At 43.4% G+C, this 20851-nt stretch overlaps 1 long non-coding RNA gene across 1 annotated transcript in view; it reads left to right on the top strand.

Moving 5' to 3' along the window:
• LOC144894451 (uncharacterized) overlaps positions 1–20851 on the top strand; it is a 67477-nt gene that overhangs the window by 19818 nt on the left and 26808 nt on the right. The window contains exon 3 of the long non-coding RNA XR_013625130.1: positions 2154–2198. This is a non-coding gene — a long non-coding RNA (uncharacterized LOC144894451). The remainder of the gene's footprint in view (positions 1–2153; positions 2199–20851) is intronic.

The following is a 20851-nucleotide window of genomic DNA, read 5'->3' as shown; positions in this document are numbered from 1 at the left end:
GAAAACAGTTTGGCGAACATTATAATGCAAACTAACCCAGAGACGGGAAAAAAGGAGGCTAGAAGACAGCCTGGGGAGAGAGATTTAAATATGTAATAAACTAATATTTCATTTATTTGCCTCACATGGGAACCTGACCATTTAGCAGCGGCGCAGGCGGAGCTGAGCCCTTTTAATCAGTCGGGCCAGCAATTATTTGCAAATAGCATAAACAAGAGTTATTTTTCTTATTGTGTGCGTGTCAGCGGGTTCTTGTACTCTACGCTTCGAGTGGTTTACACACCTCGCTCTTTATTTCTAACATTACATGCCCGAAAAGGAGTGGGCAGAAACTGAGTTTATTTCATCGTGTCTTGTTACCAGGGGTGGGCAAACTACGGCCCGCCAGTTGCTTTCTAAGTATTTCAACTTTTAACATACAAACTGGCAACATGACTTGTAAGTTGGATGTCTTATTCATTCATTCATTCATTCATTACAAGAAGAACATGTAGTATGAAGATTCTTTAATTTTCTACCGCTTTTCCTCACGAGGGTCGCGGGGGTGCTGGAGCCTATCCCAGCTGTCTTCCCGCGACACCCGGCACTGGTGGCCAGCCAATCACAGGGCACATATAGACAAACAACCATTCACACTCACATTCATACCTATGGAAAATTTGGAGTCGCTAATTAACCTAGCATGTTTTTGGAATGTGGGAGGAAACCGGAGTACCCAGAGAAAACCCATGCATGCACGGGGAGAACATGCAAACTCCACACAGAGATGGCCGAGGGTGGGATTGAACCCGCGCAAACATTTTGGCGTAAATTTTTCCCGATAACTGAAACACGCTCACAGAGGTCCCACTGTACCAGGTTAGCCATTTTCTTCTGGGGAAAGTCAAGTTTGTGACCAAATTCTCAATTAACATGGCAAATTATTGTAATTTTTTTGTCAGATGAATTTCCATGGGGCTGCACGGCGGTTGAGTGGTTAGCACACAAACCTCACAGCTCGGAGACCCGAGTTCAATCCCACCCTCGGCCATCTCTGTGTGGCGTGCATGCGTGGGTTTCCTCTGGATACTCCGGTTTCCTCCCACATTCCAAAACATGCTAGGTTAATTGGTGACTCCAAATTGTCCATAGGTATGAATGTGAGTGTGAATGGTTGTTTGTCTATATGTGTCCTGTGATTGCCTAGCCACCAGTCCAGGGTGTACCCCGCCTCTCTCGCCCGAAGACAGCTGGGATAGGCTCCAGCACCCCTTTGCAACCCTCGTGAGGATAAGCGGTAGAAAATGAATGAATGGATGAATTTCCATGGCACAGGTCTGATGGGCAGGTTCAACTTTTTTACGGTAGTACTTAGAAGTAGTACAGTTAGTACTTCACTGCATCAAAAATGCTGCAATTCCACCAATTCTTGTACTTTGCAAACCTCCAGCGCGTGTCGTAGCGGCGTCTTCCGCCGACCTCAGTGCGACTTTTAACGGCAAAAGTGCGACAAAAAGTACAACGCGGGGATAAAAGTTGAAACCGGCGTACTTTGCTCGGCGTTTTATGACGTCTCTTTAACCCCATTCCTTCATTCACAGCAGCTCTCGGAGCTTTTTTAAAAAATATTATTATTATCCTTCCTGTCTTGTCTCTGTGCTCCGTGTAGAATACAATGGCATTCATTCTTGATGAGCTGGCTGTCACTTTTAATTTCTGCTAGTTCGCCGAAAATGAATGACAGTCGGCCTCGTCATAAATATAACATGCGCTGCATTAATTTTTCAGGGAACAAGAATGGGAGGCTCCCGTTACTAATTCCTTTTCAAATGTTTAGATTTACGGCTTTTCTCAGCGACGGCATCTTTTCCTAACTTTGTGGCAGAAATATATTTCCATCTCATTAATGAGCAATTAAGGCAAAGGATGCGGGAGGGGGGGGGGCGGGGGGTCTAACCCATAGAGTAGGACTTTTTCCTGTGCATGTGTTCATGCATGTGCATACATCTGCACACTTTTATGCAAGAATGAGGCGCTTTTTTTCTCCCTGCTATTTCTAAAAGTAAACACTTGTAGATGGAGTGTGATGTGAAGCGATGTGAGATGTGCGCCAGTTTTCTTTATGTGTGAACAGTCTTTTTCCCACTTCTAATTGCTGTTGTTTCTTTTACCAGGATACGAACACGTCCACTCTGACCTTTGCCTGGCCCCCATTGTCGGTAAGAATGCTTGAAATGTAAAAGAAACAAAAAGATCGTGGATGTCATTAAGATTCCCGTGTTGTGAACGATTAATTACAGAAATGTATAGCACATCAAAAAATATGCATCCTCAATTTGGTTGTTCTCTGTCCAACCCGCATCCAATCCTTTCAGAATATTAATTGGGTGAAGTAGTTAATGCATAATACGACTGAAAAAACAAACCCTGCACAGAACTTATGAAGGATGTACTGCATATAATATAGTAATTAAAACATTAAATATGATATTTTAATGAAACAATACAAAAAAATCGGGGCTGCACGGCGGTCGAGTGGTTAGCGCGCAGACCTCACAGCGAGGAGACCCGAGTTCAATCCCATCCTCGGCCATCTCTGTTTATGCGTGGGTTTTCTCCGGGTACTCCGGTTTCCTCCCACATTCCAAAAACATGCTAGGTTAATTGGCGACTCCAAATTGTCCATAGGTATGAATGTGAGTGTGAATGGTTGTTTGTCTATATGTGCTCTGTGATTGGCTGGCCACCAGTCCAACGTGTGCTACGCCTCTTGCCCGAGGACAGCTGGGATAGGCTCCAGCACCCCTCATGACCCTCGTGAGGATAAGCGGTAGAAAATGAATGAATTAATTATTAGAGCCCTCTAGACATGAAATAGCACCCCTATAGTCGCCTTTATACTTGATTACCCAAATTAGTAAATGTCATTTAAAAAAAAAAAAACTTTCCTCTGCCTTTTGTGCCCTGTGATTGACTGGCCACCAGTCCAGGGTGTACCCCGCCTCTCGCCCGAAGACAGCTGGGATAGGTTCCAGCACCCCTTGCGACCCTCGTGAGGATAAGCGGTAGAAAATGAATGAATGGATGAATACTAAAAAAGGGAGCAACATTATTTACTTTTAATCCCTGTGGTTGGTTTGCACACTGAAAGGGGGTGTTGCAAAAAAGGGAGAGACTGGCTTTATGGGATTTGCCAATTTGCCAATCCAAAATTAATCTCAAAATATTTATATATACATTTATTGTATATTTTATTACAAGGCGCACCAAGAAATAGTCTGCCAAACCACTTTTGGGTCCTGACCCACCAGTTGAGAAACACTGGCTCCCCTTTCCGAGCTAGTATCTGACGCCACTTCTGTGGTGATGGCTTTCCTTTTCTTTGGCACACGGCCATCCAAGAGTAGGCCTTATGGTTTGGGAGACATAATGTCAAACAAGAAGAAATTCACTTTTTCTCCGCCAAGTGTAGTGACGCATGACTCCGTAGCCTGTTCTTCCGCCTGTGTATTTAATCAGATATTTCTCTTTTTGCACAGTATTAATAATTTATGGGAGTCCATCATAACCATAAAATGTAAAACGAGGAACGCCTGTACTTCATAATATCTTACGAAACAAATGTTTACAGTAATATCGGCATGCTAAAGATGGCAGTCTTTTCAGACAACACTGTTGGCCATTCGTGTTTCATTTTGACAAAGTTATCAAAGTTACAACGTTACGTTGAAACCTCGCTGAACCCCTGCTCACAAACACCCCCCCATAAGAACGGGGACATCCCAAAAGCGGCAAAGCGAGCATGACAACGTTTCCTCACTGAGACCTTAAGCAGCCATCTTTGCACTGGCATCCACTTATCAATCCGGCATTAGTTTGTGTTGAGGCTCGGCTTTATGGCTCAAAAACAGATTGGAAAAAAAAAAAAAAGAGAGAGATGAAAACGTTTGGATATGCTCAAAAGACGTTCTCTCTCAAAGGCAGTGTATCCTCAAAGAAGTTGGGGGAATCTGATATTCTTTTTAATGTCTGGAAGGCTGCGGAAGACATGAGCTACTGTACGTCCTTGTTGTGGCTCCGCCGCCATCGTATATCACACAGGTCCTGATTAGCCAGCGGCTATCCCCGATATCAAATAAACGTCATTTATTGGACCAAATACGTGCTTGTTGTTGGCGTTTTTAGAGGAGGAGAGCGTATAAGTGACAGCTTGTTAGCCGCTAATTCAATTTATTGTGTCTATTTTAATTTAAAAAACCATCACCTGTGCTGGAGGACGCCTGGCATTCCTCCATGCACTGCTGTGTTATTACTGTGGTTTTAACTTTGCACAAACAAATGCATTAATTAGAGCAGAATTCATAATATTATTCTTACTCCTTGACATTAATTTCAGCCATAATGGCCGGCATAAAAAAATACATTCAGCATAATTTACAGACATGAGACATGCTAGACAATAGGCGGCAAATCAGTGGCAATCCAATTTCCATGCCACCTAGTCTGGGAGCAAAATGTCATTCATATTTTAACCCTTATTAGGACTGTCTGCCTGCGCCGGAGCGCCGGAATTACATTTGCAGCCTTTTCTTTCCGCTCATGAAAGACAAAATCAGCCTTTTTAAGATGGCCGTTGACAGAGGGGAGTCAAAAAAAAAAAATAGACGGAAAAACCACAGATGCCTTTTCTTCTGGGCCTTTTTTTTAATGAGCTAAAATACCCACTTCTTGCCATTTCCCTGCCTTAATTGATGATTATGTTGTTACACAGCAGCAGCGCTTCCCACTCTCCTCCCAGTCGTTATGATGTGGACGGGCTGCTCTTGAAGCTTCAAAGGCGGGAAGGAGAGGTGATTTAAGCGCGGTTCAAGCGTCTTCGTGTTCTTGCAGGTAAACATGTAAACATGCCATGCTAATCACTAATTAGCCCCATGGCTGAATCGCAGCGTTCGGGTTTCGAGATGACCGCCGCTACGGTCCCGCTTAAGGGCATGTTGTATGTCTTTTGACGACCCAATTAGAAATTCAGCTGCAGAAGGGAAGGAACCTTGTCATGAATATTTAAAAAGACAGCCAGCCACGGCCGAGCACGAAGGAGGGCGCTGAACCGCGTGTCATGCGCGGGGGGCGAGGGGGCGAGGGGGTGGATATTCGGTGCAAGTAACCGCAATCGATAGTGTCTTGATGTTCTCTGTATTAGCGGATGATCAAGGTGATGAGGTGCTCATGGAGGGCATGGAGACGCTGAAATAACACAGCAGCCGGTGGAACCTTGGTTAGCATCATTAATTCCTTCCACCAGGTCCGACCCAAAAGGGGGCGAACTGAATCCATTTTTCCCCAAAAGAAACAATGTAAACCCAATTCATTCATTCCAGAAAAACAACGTTTTTATATTTTTACAATTATAGTAATTCGTTCATTCATTTTCTACAGCTTATCCTCAGGGTTGCGGGGATGCTGGAGCCTATCCCAGGTGTCTTCGGGCGAGAGGCAGGGGTGTTCTTGTTTGACATTATGTCTCCAAACCATAACGTCTACTCTTGGATAGCCGTGTGCCAAAGAAAAGGAAAGCCATCACGACAGAAGTGGCGTCAGATACTAGCTCGGAAAGAGGAGCCAGTGTTTCTCAACTGGTGGGTCGGGACCCAAGAGTGGTTTGGCAGACCATTTCTTGGAGTGCCTTGTAATAAAATATACAATAAATGTATATATAAATATTTTGAGATTGATTTTGGATTGGCAAATTGACAAATCCCAATAAGCCAGTCTCTCCCTTTTTTGCAACACCCACTTTCAGTGTGCAAACCAACCACAGGGATTAAAAGTAAATAATGTTAGTGCCTTTTTTAGTATTCATTCATTCATTTTCTACCGCTTATCCTCATGAGGGTTGCAAGGGGTGCTGGAGCCTATCCCAGCTGTCGTCGGGCGAGAAGCGGGGTACACGCTGGACTGGTGGCCAGCCAATCACAGGGCACATATAGACAAACAACCATTCACACTCACATTCATACCTATGGACAATTTGGAGTCGCCAATTAACCTAGCATGTTTTTGGAATGTGGGAGGAAACCGGAGTACAATAAAAGAATACAATAAAAGAATAGGTGTAAGATATGCTAACACAATGCTTATTCAGCTACACGAAAAATAAACATGAACAGAAAAGGTGTCCAGTGTTTATGGAACATAAACACTTTTTCCATTTATAAGTCGCTCTGGAGTATAAGTCGCAGGAACAGCCAACCTATGAAAAAAAGTGCCACTTATAGTCCGGAAAATACGGTAACTGGGGAGAGGGAAGGCCAGACCTTCCCTTTAGGCTGCTGCCCCAGCGACCAGACCTTAGTAGATGATGATGGATGGATGGATGAAGCACCAGTATGTACCAATGCTACACTACCATTTCATTACATTCAAATGACCGTTGGGCAAATGAGACGGCCTTACTACCAATAAACGCCCTAAGTATAGATATTATAAGAAATACAATAAAAAAAATCATGTTTTACATTTATGACTTCAGAAGCATGTGCAGCATTCAAATCCATTTAACACACAAGAAAGTGTGGAATAATAATTGATAATACCCCCCCCCCCCCCCAAATGCATGCTTGATACAACAAAACACATGACCTGGTTACTTGACGAAGGTGTCTGGGTTTTTCCATGTCGTCTTACTTTTCCAGGTGGAAAGCTACTTCACAGCTGGAGATGAGATGAGGTGAGAGCGAGCGTCGTCGGAAGTTTAAACGCTCCTGAAAAAAAAAAAAAAAAAATTCCCTGCCAATAATGACGCACACGTGCGCTATTTCAAACAATGAATCAATTCTAGGTGTCGCGCCATTAAAACACCAATTAGGCACAACATCACACCCGGGGTGTACGGATGTGACGCCGCCGTCCGTGACTGAAAACGGAAACGGCAAGTATTATTACGGCATATTCACAAAATATAAGTCACATTTATACTATATCTTCCTGAACAAAAACTCTTTTAACGCTACGGTCACTAGAGTATCTCGGAGCAGCATCCGCTCCTCTGAAAGCGACAATAATAATCAAGTAATGTCGTGGTTTCGTTATTTAGATGGAAAAGTTGCTGCCACGCCGTCTTTGGGAACACTCACATCGATAATCATGTCTTCAGTGACGGTAAGATGAACCTTAAACGCCCATTTATCCCTTTTAGTTCATCATTTATATCTATTTACATGCATTTGGAATTGTTTACTGCATGTAAAGGCTGCACGGTGGACTAGTGGTTTGCGTGCAGGCCTCACAGCTAGGAGACCCGAGTTCGATTCCATGTTCTTCCCGTGCATGCGTGGGTTTTCTCCGGGTACTCCGGTTTCCTCCCACATTCCAAAAACATGCTAGGTTAATTAGCGACTCCAAATTGTCCATAGGTATGAATGTGAGTGTGAATGGTTGTTTGTCTATATGTGCCCTGTGATTGGCTGGCTACCAGTCCAGGGTGTACCCCGCCTCTCGCCTGAAGACAGCTGGGATAGGCTCCAGCACGATAAGCGGTAGAAAATGAATGATCATTGTTTTGTGACTATTCAACAATAAATGATATGTAGTACTCTACACTGGTCACTAGGTGTCAGTAATGTTAGCACTAGGTATTCCTAATGCTAATGCTAGCTTTACACTCGCATTACATAAAAACTTACACGTTAGCATTAGGTATTCCTAATGCTAATGTGTAAGTTTTTATGTAATGCGAGTGTAAAGCTGACTATAGGGGTGTTAGTGTTTGTCTAGAGGGCTCTAATAGTGGTAAAAAAAACGTATTGTAGATAACTTTTCTATGCTTTCTATGCTATCTCCTGTTTCCTCCCACATTCCAAAAACATGCTAGGTTAATTAGCATGACTCCAAATTGTCCACAGGTATGAATGTGAGTGTGAATGGTTGTTTGTCTATATGTGCCCTGTGATTGGCTGGCCACCACTAAAAAAAACAGCAGAAATGGAAAAAAGCAGCTGTAACTTTATAAGAATATCGTCGAAAAAAGTTGCAATGGAATGAGGAAAAATCATAGAGTGGTAAAATAAAATCATTTTAGTAGTATTTTACCTTGTGTATACCTTAAAGCGGAAATGCAGTTTTTTTCTTGTCTAATATCTCTAACTTCTTTGCGTTACAAAGTATCAAAGTGGTCCTTGCAAAAATCCTGGATATCCCCGCTTTAAGTCGACTCACTTAACGATACAATAGTTCATTAGTTTTTTTGTTATTGTGTTCCTCGAAGGGGATAAACAGTCTGACCCTCGCCAAAGGAAGTTCTGTATGAAAGGAGACGTGGATCCCAACTTTAAACCCGGCGGTGAAAGAGCGACGTAATAAGCACTTATTTTCTCTTTCTCTCCCTGCGAATGCTGCAGGCTGTCTCTGCTTTGTTGCATTTGTCAATCACTGCAATTTGGGCTCCATTTCCTAAAAATAATTACCAGGTGAGTGGCAGCCCTTTGCCTGGAGTGCCAACTTGGTAGCGACATGCCCAAGAGTATTAATTATGCGGCTCAAAAAAATCAGAAGTCTTTTAATAGAGAGGCTGACGTGACATCATTGTTTAGAGTCTTTTTTTTTTCTCCTACAAACATGACAATCACAGGCGTCCCTCTGGTCATCAAGCGAAGATGAGGAGGAATTGTCAGAGGAAGTTATTAACAAGCTGTGTACCATGTGATAAAGTCAGCCAGACTCTCTGGTATCGTGCGTCTGTTTACATTACGGCAGCTGAGCACAGCGGCGTCGGATACCAGGAAATATGGAAATAATACGCGGCGTATACACTTTTTTTTTTTTTGCAGCAGCAAAAATGTCGTTGATGATGCACAACCACGCCGCCTTCTTCGCTTCCCTCCTCGCGCTGCCAATCAACGGCTCGCACAAACACCGCTGCCGCTGCCGTACTTGTGCTTCACATGCAGCAGTGATGTTCCTGTGAAGCCCCCCTAAGAGGCGCAGACAGCTTCCAGGTCTCATTAGCATCCAGTAGCGGCTAATGCTGCCTCCCATTTACTGTCTGAGGAGCTGAAATGCAGTTGGAGATGAGCACAGCCCAGGGGGCTTAGGGTTGCCAGTTTAATTAGTGCCTGATAATTTCAATAATGAGTGACAATTCATTGGGGCTTTTTAGGTTGGCCCACTGTTTGAGTGCAAATCGATAATCCTCTGCTCCCCCCCCACCACCACCCGCTCTCACCGGCAGATAAAGGGCAAGCGTGCATTGCTTGGTGGTGTTGTTAAGGTGGTGAGGAGGTTGGAGGGGTGGGGTGGGGGGGGGTGTCTCTCCCTTTGCTGGAATTAAATGAAAAGAATCAACTTAGAGCATGTCCCTTTGAAACCAAGAAAAGGGAAGCCTATGTGATTTCATTTGCTCTTATTGGATGAGCAGGTGGGTCTTTAGTTGCTGCTGTGGGGTCCACAGTGAAAACAATTTGCCTTGGAGTGATACACTGTTGCTGTAAGTGAGTGCAGGGTTAGAGGTGGGCTACTGAGCTACCAAACGATACTGCACAATCTAATGAGACCCAATTCAACCGAGCTAGGCTTTTACAAAGACAATGATGCTCAAAGTGGGGCATTATTGCATCAAACGGTTTCTAACACGGCACCTTGTGTGTGACCCTTAATATTAACATTACATCCTGAGGGTTAAATTATGTTTATGTTGTGGTTGGCTATTTTGCTCATTTGTGTGCATTTTTCTATTCTTTTTTTCATTCATTCATTCATTTTCTGGTGGCCAGCCAATCACAGGGCACATATAGACAAACAACCATTCACACTCACATTCATACCTATGGACAATTTGGAGTCGCTAATTAACCTAGCGTGTTTTTGGAATGTGGGAGGAAACCGGAGTACCCGGAGAAAACCCATGCATACACGGGGAAAACATGCAAACTCCACACAGAGATGGCCGAGGGTGGAATCGAACCCTGGTCTCCTAGCTGTGAGGTCTGCGCGCTAACCACTAGACCGCCGTGCAGTCGGTTTTAGACTTTTATTTCATTCATTCATTAATTCATTTTCTGCCGCTTAGCCTCACGAGGGTCGCGGGGGGTGCTGGAGCCTATCCCAGCTGTCTTCAGGCGGGGTACACCCTGGACTGGTGGCCAGCCAATCACAGGGCACATATAGACAAACAACCATTCACACTCACATTCATACCTATGGACAATTTGGAGTCGCCAATTAACCTAACATGTTTTTGGAATGTGGGAGGAAACCGGAGTACCCGGAGAAAACCCACGCATGCACGGGGAGAACATGCAAACTCCACACAGAAATGGCCGAGGGTGGAATTGAACCCGGGTCTTAGTTCCAAATGTGAAATTTGTAAATAGTTAATGGCGTTATAATAGTAAATAAATAGTTATTTTCATGTAAAACAACAATTTTTGTGTTGTTTATGCTGGAGCCTATCCCAGCTGTCTTCAGGGCGAGAGGCGGGGTACACCCTGGACTGGTGGCCAGCCAGCCAATCACAGGGCACATATAGACAAACAACCATTCACACTCACATTCATACCTATGGACAATTTGGAGTCATGCTAATTAACCTAGCATGTTTTTAGAATGTGGGAGGAAACCGGAGTACCCGGAAAAAACCCACGCATGCAAAATCCACACAGAGATGGCCGAGGGTGAAATTGAACCCGGGTCTCCTAGCTGTGAGGTCTGCGCGCTAACCACTCGACCACCGTGCAGCCCGATATTAAACATTTTAAAGAAAAAAAATACACGGACCAAAGTTGATATTAATAACAATATGCTTTTTCACGCATTCTACATCACAAATCTGAGATGTATTTGTAGGAGCTGAAACGATCCAATGGGAGGCCCTTATCCGTTAAATTGCTTTAACCTGTAAATGCTATTTTTATTTGATGCTGGGATATATTGGGCATCATTTCTATGGCCAACTAAAGTGTGTCAAGGAGCTCTTCGGACACCACAGAGAATTCCATGAATTCAAGTGTGTTGCATCTTCATAGGTCCTCCATGAAAAAACAACAACTGTTGTTAACCCGTCGGGTTGCATCTTTCAGTGCTTTTTTGCTTCATGCGTAAATCTGCTACTCCGTTACGCTGCTATATTAAGACTAGAGAGCAAGGAATTATGTCAAGTTATTTTTTTGGTTCTAAAAATGAAATATTTATTGGGGGTGAACACCTAGCAGGAACAGACGATAGACAAGGATGCTTCATCTTCTCATATTTGGCTTCCGCCTCCGCAAAGGCCGGTGCGTTGTCCTGGGGGTGTTCAGCGATTCAAAGAAGTGCGCGGGCTTTGGATCGGCGTTTTAAAGTGCAGGACCGGCGCTGGAACCGCAGCGAGACACGTGAACACGATGTCCAAACAATTATACGGTGATTTGCTACATTTCTCTCAGCGTTTGATACATACCTCTGCTTCGGTTTTCCACGTACGTCTCCATTGTGGAGCACTCGGGACAGCCGGTGATTTATGCGTTTGCGGTCAGGAGGCTTTTCCACTCCAGTGGCAGATGTGAACTTGCTGTAAATTCTTCTTTTTGTCATCGGGGACTTGTTTTGTTTTTCTTGCTAGCGATGATCCCATTTAAATAGTACTAAGGTTTAGTCATGTCACACTCTGGGAAAAAAAAAACATGTAAAAGAATACATTTATAGAATTACAATTAAGTGAGATTAAATTTTTCCTAAATTTTCCCAAGAAAAAAAAATTCAAAACCAAAAATAAAATATTATATGACATGTATAGAATCATATACTTACAAGAATTAGCTACAAATCTTTGAGAAAAAATATTTTATTTTTAGATTTTCCGTTTCTGTCATTATTTCCTGTTCTGTCCTTTTAATTTCCGTATTGTTTCCGGTTTGGTGCCAACTACATTACCCTTGACGCCAATTCGATGTAGCAGCGGGGCTACAAATGTTTCTTTCCGTACTCTAACTTGCTTTCCGTGCATTCTGCGTCACTTCCTGTTGCTTTTTTTATGTAGCGGCGAAGCTTCCATACATGCATTAATTTGTGGCGGTTCACGATTAATCGCCACTGATCAATTTGGAACTACCTAAGAATTCTACATGTTTGTGCACATTTATTATTTTATTTTTTATTTTTTTAAATTTTATTTTGAAATATTTTACTGTTTTCATCGGTAACTAGGTGTCAGTATTTTGACATTGCTAATACAATAGCCACCATAGAAAGTACAGTACAGTAAAAAAACAGAACAAAAAACTGTGGATTGTATCGTGTCTTATATCAAGGTGACTATAGGGGTGTTATTTGTGCTCTAGAGGGCTCTAATCGCTGGTAAACAGCGGTGTGGTTTTTCCATTCTCCAAACTATGAATTAATTTTATAAATAGGACTCGTACTTTGTGGAAATGGACCGACTGCGACACTGACACGTCCACGGCTGCTGTTCTCCAAAACTGTTGCGTCGGCGTGGCAGTTTGATATCCGCACGCACGACGACGCGGCTGATTTATGCACGTGCGGTCAGGAAGGTTTTCCGCTCCAGCGGCAGATGTGAAGTTGCTGTACATTTTTTTTTTTGTCATCGGGGGTTGTTTTGTTTTCCTGCACTACACGCGGAACACATCATTTACCATCATTTAAGCTTGAAATACCGGCGTGGGTGGGTGCGTGGTTGTGTCGGCGGGTGGTTATTGGGGGCTAAAAGAAAAAACGATTTGATGGAAAAGCAGCAAAGAAAAACACCAAGGTGGAAACTATAAATCGTCCACGTAAAATCCAATCGGAGGTCCGCTGAACAGAAACACACTCTGACAGGAAAACCATCACGCTGCGGTGCGGTTTTTCCAGAGCGCCCGCTCACTTCGGACCTCATTGCCTAAAGTACTTTTCACTGTGAGGGGTGTACGGGCGGGGGTAAAAAAGGGAAGTATTATTTGCCTAAACTCCAAGCGGAGCACTTAAACGGTAATATTGATAGTGGCGATCGTTTCGGAAATTTGGGACTTCTGGTGTGTAGGCGCGTCATTTCATGCAACGGCTTCACTGGGAAATCCATTACAGAGCCCGGATGCTAAATGCATTAACAGAAAAAGAAGCATTGTAGCCCGGTCCAAGCCTACTACAGCGTTGACCCCGGCCCCGCCTCGACTCACACGCGGTAATGATTGAGCTGGTGTCATCGCGGGCCCAGTACTGTACCTGGAAAAACTCTTTTCTGCCGAGCACCCTCATTTGATCATGCATGCGGGCGACGCATGTCAAGCCGGGTTATTCCCATAGTTAATATTCTTTCACAAGCTGCCATGAACTTGATTATTTTGGCACATGGGCAAACAGCCGTGGCTTTTCAGGTGGCGCATACAGTATCAGAGACCCGCGGTCACAAGGGGTGATCCATTCGCTGAAAAGGCAGGCTTCTGGCAAAAGACTCAGCACCTCGCCGTAATGAAGCCAGCCTCGCGCGGAGCGAGCGGGTTGCATTAGAAATGCATGAAGGCCAATAGGTGGTTACCTTCGCTCGGCTCCAACCCATTTATATTCCATCAAGTGCTATCAAAGCGGGGAAATGTTTTTGGAGAGCTATAGCGTCAAGTCCGTGTCAACAAAACATGCAAAAACGGCTGTCGCGCAGCGGCGCCCGCGTCCAAGTCGACGGCGACCACAGAAGGCGCGAAGCGTCGGCTTGGACGCCTCCACTGTAGCTTGGATGACGACTCCCCCGCCTGTAACGACTCTTTAAAAAGCGCCATAATTTTTTTTTTTTTTTTATACCGTCTAATTATCGGTGTCCACTTGGCAGACGGCGGAGACGTCGTTGCCCAGAACGGAGGCCCGAACCTGGGCAACTTTCCTGCTGTCCACCCACCCTCTTTTCCCGCTCTCTGAGACTTTGGGTGCGTACTTAATCATGATTAATCGCTGCCTGGATAATCAGATACAACATCAAAAGGTTGGAGATGACAGTCCAAGGACGCTTGGGAGGAAACAAGGTATACCAGGCATTCATTAGCTTTGGCATGGCGCTCATACATTAGCCCGTAACCCTTTATTGTCCTAATTAGGCTGGAGAGGCTGCCGCTATCACGCTTTTTACATACGTGTCCCGCCGCTTGACCACGGAGCGGCGCACGTTTTTATGACGCTTTTATTTTGCGGCGTTGTTCTGTTCACCTTAAGACGGGCAATGTTTTTGATTTACGGTCACTTACAGGGGGGGACGAACACGAGACAGGCTCTCCCTTCCTGCATTATTTTACTCATCTCGCCGCACACTGCGAGGTGCGAGCCGCACTCTATATTTCATTCCTTCCTCACCCCCCCCTCCGCTCCTTCTTCTCCACTGTTTTAAGTCTCCCTGGATGGAGCCTGGCTTGCGGTGCACCATTTTCCCAGCTACAGTAGCAGCGGTGCTGGGCCTTGTTCAACCCCATTATTTCTGGGAGCCAAATTCCCATGGTCCCAGGAACAGGCGTGCCAGCTCTGCCTTCTTGGCTCTCTTCCCTGGTATTGTTTCCTTTGTTACATCCAGAGCTGCATTTCAGGCCGTTAATGTTTGCGCTGGGAGGTCCGAATTCCCAGCGTTCAGCTTTAGAAAAGGTAACTTCAAGTTCAGAATGCAACCACTTTTTTTCTTTTTTTTTTTTTTTTCTTCGAAAAATTATGTTTTGTCTTTGATTCCCCCCACCCCCCACTCCACTCCACCACCACACCTTTCCTCCGCTTTTATATTTTCCATTTTTCTTCTTTGTTGTGATAACAACGTGCATGGTGATAAAAGTCCATATGAAATGTTTGCAGGCGGTGCAACTATAAAATGTCTCAATGCAAACGGCTCAGGTGGCTCCTCATCCACAAGCATCGGCTTTTCCAATTAAAACTCTTTTTTTTATGCACGGATTCGTTCAGTTTTACGTGCCTTTTTTCCCTTCCACGTATTCCTCGCCGTAGTTTGTACTGCTCTCGGTGCGCCACCGCATCCGGTGGATGGCGCTGTGTTTCTTTACGATCTGATATTTTATATTTAATACAGAGTAGTGGTGATAGATCTCCTTCGTATTAGTCAAACTGGACTAATATTATTTTATATAATAATATAATATAATAATATAAAATATGATTGGCTGGCGACCAGTCCAGGGTGTACCCCGCCTCTTACCCAAAGACAGCTGGGATAGGCTCCAGCACCCCCGCGACCCTCGTAAGGAAAAAGCGGTAGAAAATGAATGAATGAATGAATGAATAATAATATAATATAATAATATAAAATATGATTGACTGGCGACCAGTCCAGGGTGTACCCCACCTCTCGCCCAAAGACAGCTGGGATAGGCTCCAGCACCCCCTGCGACCTTCGTGAGGAAAAAGCGGTAGAAAATGAATGAATTATTATTATTATTATTATTATTATTATTATTATTATTATTATTATTATTATTATTATTATTATTATTATTATTATTATTATTATTATTAAAGCTATGTTATTTAAGTAGTTTAGGCGAAATGATAAAAATAAATTATAATGTTATAACAAAAATTGGCAAATTAAGAGACAAATTTTGGCAAAAATTATTTTACAAAATATGGAAATAGATTAAGAAGAACATGAAAAAAACATTTGCAATATTAACAGAATTATTTTGTTAAGTATATAAAATAACATTCGAATAACAACATCTTACAAGAAAATGATTTTAAGCAAATATTCAATTATTTTCATAAAAATAATGGTGTAATATTATGAGCAAAAATTTACTATTTGGGTTTTGCTTTTTTTAATGGAAAAAAAAGTTTTCTCTCAATTATATTTTTATATTTTGCGTGACCCTCATACTGTATTATTCCCCAGTGTTTTTCACCGCTCTGTGGGGCAATTACGATTGAGCCCCATGAACTCTGCCCGGTAACAAGTGTCCATGTGATATTACATGTTAATTTTTTTGTAAGTCATCAAATGCATCACTTTTGTGCGATGTATAATGAGAAGCTGCATTTTAAGAAGCAGGCCAGAGAGATGAGTAGCTCGGGATTTAGCCCACCTATACCGTAAGCGGTCGTCGCCCCACCATTTTTAATTAACGAAGCGCGTAAAAGCTCCACCCTAATTCCAGCAACCTGAGATTATACAAGGACGATTACCTAAAAAGTGAATCCCGCTTAACATTTGGAGGCTGTCTCCCCATTCAGCGGTGATGGCATTCCTCCATCCGTAATCCACTTTATCGCCCATCATTCCAGCCTGAGCACCCTAACTCCTTTTCTGTGATGCGGGCACGCCAAGCCGCCGTGGCAGCTCACACGTGGGATTAAATGCAGGGTTTGTTGGCTCAGCGCAGCATGGCGGGAGCATATCCGACTGATGTCGGCTGTTCCACTCGGAGCGCCGGCATTCGTCTCCCAGCGCGCAGACACGACGGTGTCAGGTAATTCTCTGAGGAAGAGCCACGCGCCCCTGCGGGGAGCGGCGGGGAGCGGCGGGGAGGCCTGTATCACATCTCAGGAGTTGTAATAGCAGCTTTGAAGACTCCAGTCCACTAATCCCACGTCATGTGATCATGTGTCTAATAGAGCGGCTCCTAATTCGCGGCATTGTGGGGGATTTCTTAGCTGTCACTTGCACCCGTTACAGTTGGGAGAGTATTATGTGTCGGAAAAATAAATAGCAGAGTCCCGCGCATGGCTTCACATGGACACACAAACATGGGGGGGTGAACATGGGATGGGAAGTTTAGGGGCGCTCGGCCAAAGACTAACTTGCAATTAGTACATAGGTCAAGTCATAAATCATGTTTTTTTTTTTTTTAACTAATAATGACATTTGTGGCTTGAGGAAATAACCACTCTTCCAAAAGACTGAAGAGTTCACCATAAAAATGTAACTACCAGAATCCGAAGATAAATATAGATGATATTATGTAGTATTCATGTTATACCGTATTTTCTGGACTATAAGTCGCTCCGGAGAGAACAGGCTGAATAGGTGTAAGATATGCTAACACAATGCTTATTCAGCTACACAAAAAATAAACCTGAACAGAAAAGGTGTCCAGTGTTTATGTAACATAAGTCGCTCTGGAGTATAAGTCGCAGGAACAGCCAACCTATGAAAAAAAAGTGTGACTTAAAGTCCGGAAAATACGTTAATATTGTAATTTTATTACATAGTATCACTCCCAGAATATTATGAGGAAAATGTTTTGTGTAAGTAAAAATAAGTAATAATAAAATAAGTTATAAATAAATAAATATAAATAATAAAATAAGTCATTCGGAGAAACACATTTAGAATTTTATTACACATAAGTAAATACACGGTCCATAATATACTCTGCAATGCATCCGAAAAGGAGTCATGTAGATACAGTATGCATATACTGCATATTTACATACAAACATTTATGATATTAAATGTTATGAAATGCAAGTCGTCATTGTAGTTACAACAAAGAGTGTGAAAGCCCCCGATGATGGTCAGCATCCTTCCTGGTCCATGTCGTGTGTAGTAAATGTCTTTGGGCTGACTCTTTGTTTGCTTATTGGAATTTTACAAGAATGAAGTCAGGATCTCCTATATTGGGTAATAGCACCCAAGAAGAGGGGTGGACAAATATTTTGACTAAATTAAATTTTCCGGGGGGGCAGAATATATATTTAACACACACACACATTATTTTATGCTTATAATTTTCCTTGAATAATTTGTGTTTTACTATCAGCTGTATGTTTTTATGTCCCTATTTTCACTTTAAACATCAGACCACATCAAACTATACAATTTAATTTTACAATTTTTTTTTTTTAATAAATAAGACTTGCAGGTCATGTTGCCAGTTTGTATGTTAAAAGTTGAAATACTTACAAAGCAACTGGCGGGCCGGATTCAAACACTTGGTGGGCCGCATGTGGCCCCCGGGCCGTAATTTGCCCACCCCTGCCTTCGAAGTTCGGCTTTTCTAACTTCAAATGCCCAAATAGCGTCCAAGTGGCCGGGATTGCTATTGAACTCATCCAGAGCTGGCTCGTTGTGGTTTTTGGAGTTTTTAGCCTTTGGGCCGTCCTCTGGCATGGGAGCCGGAGTAAGAAAACCCTGGGACGTGTAGTACTGTGGAGGTCTCTAGTAATGTCAACCCCCCCCCATTTAGAAGCTCGTAAACAGATTTTCTGAGCCATAACTCCAACAAGTATTCCATTTGGTAATATTGAATCCTGCTTTAGGTTTCGGTCCAGAACCAATTAACCACGATAAAGATTTAAAAACTGAACTTAAACTTAATTCAAGTCGCGATAATTTAAATCCAAACTCTACAACGGACACTCAAATAACCAAAGTGATGCAAAGCGAGTGGCAAAATGTCACACAAATTTTGTTGAAATTACGATCAGCCGGGAGCCAAAAAAAAAAGGCTCAGGAGTCGAGTTCGTGAGTCGTCTTCGTGCGCCACTTAAGCGCTCGCCTAATAAACACTTAAGAGAATTTCTATGAGGTGGGCCTGTGATCAATAACGGCATCTCCGGCGACGGTGCAGACGGTCTGATCACACATCACACACCAATACGGATCAGATACCTTGAAGAATAGTTTTTACCGCGCCGAGAAATTGTCTCCTCCATAATCATAAGCTGTCAAATGTTAGAAAAGAGGAAAATGCAACAAGACCCTCTGAGTATAGCGTGTGATCATCACGCGAGCTCGGGTCTGCTGAGGTTTGCGTGACATTTTTAAGTCCTGTTTTTTTTTTTTTTTTTTTTTTTTTTTTTGGAGCGATTATCTCCGAGGTACGGCACACATGAAAATGGCTGAGTTAACCTTAACACGTGTAAAAGAATTAGCGCTATTGACGACAGGCGGTTTGATATTGACACCGTTGATCAAATGCTAAGCTCCGCTAGCAAATAGCATGTCCATTTCTGAGGGGGAGGGGGGGGGTTGAGGGTGGAAACGGGCGACTGAAGCGGCATCAAATTGATGGGAAACGAGTGCTGTGCTTTGTGGTGCATGGGACCGCCAATCAATTAATACTTTAAAGTGGAACCAATTTTTCTTTCACTTGGGTTTTGACCCCCCCTCACCCGCACCTCCCTCCCGCCCCCTTCTCATTTTCATAGCCAGGGCCAGCCCGCTTGGCTAATTAGGAAGCTCGCAAATGGTCGCTAAGCCACGCCAAATTAAATCTTAGCTCGTTCGATATAAGCGCTTTAAAGATGGAGGGGAAATATTTGAATTTTTAAAAAGTTTCAATACGCAGCGTCCCATTTTTAATGAGGACGTCGCAACGTGCGGGGAGAAAGAAGGGAAATGTCTTGTGTGTGTATGTGTATGAATAATCTAACCGCTATGAAATATTAAGTCACTATTTTACCCGGTCTTTCTCCTCAGGCTGTAGTGATAGGCGGGATAAGAAAAAGCTTTTCCTTTGCTCAGCTTCTTGCTTTGAATAAAATACCGAGGTGCATGAAGGGGAAGCGCAACTATCTGGAGGCACGCAGCACACGTCTGAATTACACTGTAAATATATTCATTATTCCGCATTTCTCACACCAAAAAAAAAAACATTGTTGATTGACGGCGGTTTTCATCACCAGCCTTTCAGCTGCGGAGGTAAATAAGTCAATATCTTTTCATTTTCTCCGACACTAAACTTCCTCTTTTTCATTTTTAACACTGTTTGCTGGCGAGATCGACTTGTGTGATGATACACATGCGCCTGTCACAATGTTAGGTACACCTGTTCGCATTCCGGTACAAGAGCTGGAATCAAACGTTTTTCAGAAGAAACACATTTCATGCCGTGCCAACTAAAAAACTCACCTCAAATACAGTAGCGCCTTGGTTAACAACATTCATCTGTTCCAGAAGGCCCGACTCAAACCAAAACGGACTCTAACCAAAACACATTTTTTTATACAATACAGAATACAGGCGGCACGGTGACTGAGTGTTTAGCCACACAGTCAGGAGATGCGGAAGACGTGGGTTTGAATCCCATTTTGGTCATCTCTGTATGGAGTTTGCATGTTCTCTCCGTGGGTTTTTCCGAGTCCTCCGGTTTCCTCCACATTCCAAAAACATGCATGTCGGGTTAATTGTTTGTCTATATGTGCTGCGATTGGCTGGCAACGTATCCAGGGTGTACCCCGCCTTTCGCTTGAAGTCAGCTGGGATAGACTCCAGCATCCCCCGCGACCCTCGTGAGGAAAAAGCAGTAGAAAATGAATGAATGAATGAATTCTGCATTTCTCACACCAAAAAAAACATTCTTGATTGACGGCGGTTTTCATCACCAGCCTTTCAGCTGCGGCGGTAAATAAGTCAATATCTTTTCATTTTCTCCGACACTAAACTTCCTTTTTTTCGTTTTTAACACTGTTTGCTGGCGAGATCAACTTGTGTGATGATACACACGCACCTGTCACATTGTTAGGTACACCTGTTCGCATTCCGGTACAAGAGCTGGAATCAAACGTTTTTCAGAAGAAACACATTTTGTGCCGTGCCAACTAAAAAACTCACCTCAAATACAGTAGCGCCTTGGTTAACAACATTCATCTGTTCCAGAAGGCCCGACTCAAACCAAAACGGACTCTAACCAAGACACATTTTTTCATACAATACGGAATACAGGCGGCACGGTGACTGAGTGTTTAGCCACACAGTCAGGAGATGCGGAAGACCTGGGTTTGAATCCCATTTTGGTCATCTCTGTATGGAGTTTGCATGTTCTCTCCGTGGGTTTTCCCGGGTCATCCGGTTTCCTCCACATTCCAAAAACATGTGCTGCGATTGGCTGGCGACCTGTCCAGGGTGGACCCTGCCTTTCGCTTGAAATCAGCTGGGATAGACTCCAGCATAAATGGCATAGAAAATACACAACAGGAA

Source organism: Doryrhamphus excisus, linkage group LG20 (genome assembly GCF_037039965.1).
Source record: "Doryrhamphus excisus strain RoL-2023G ecotype Guam linkage group LG20, RoL_Dexc_Guam_v1.1, whole genome shotgun sequence".
Taxonomy (NCBI): Eukaryota; Metazoa; Chordata; class Actinopteri; order Syngnathiformes; family Syngnathidae; genus Doryrhamphus; species Doryrhamphus excisus.
The sequence above is the reverse complement of the archived record's forward strand: the minus strand, read 5'-3'. Positions and strand labels throughout refer to the sequence as shown.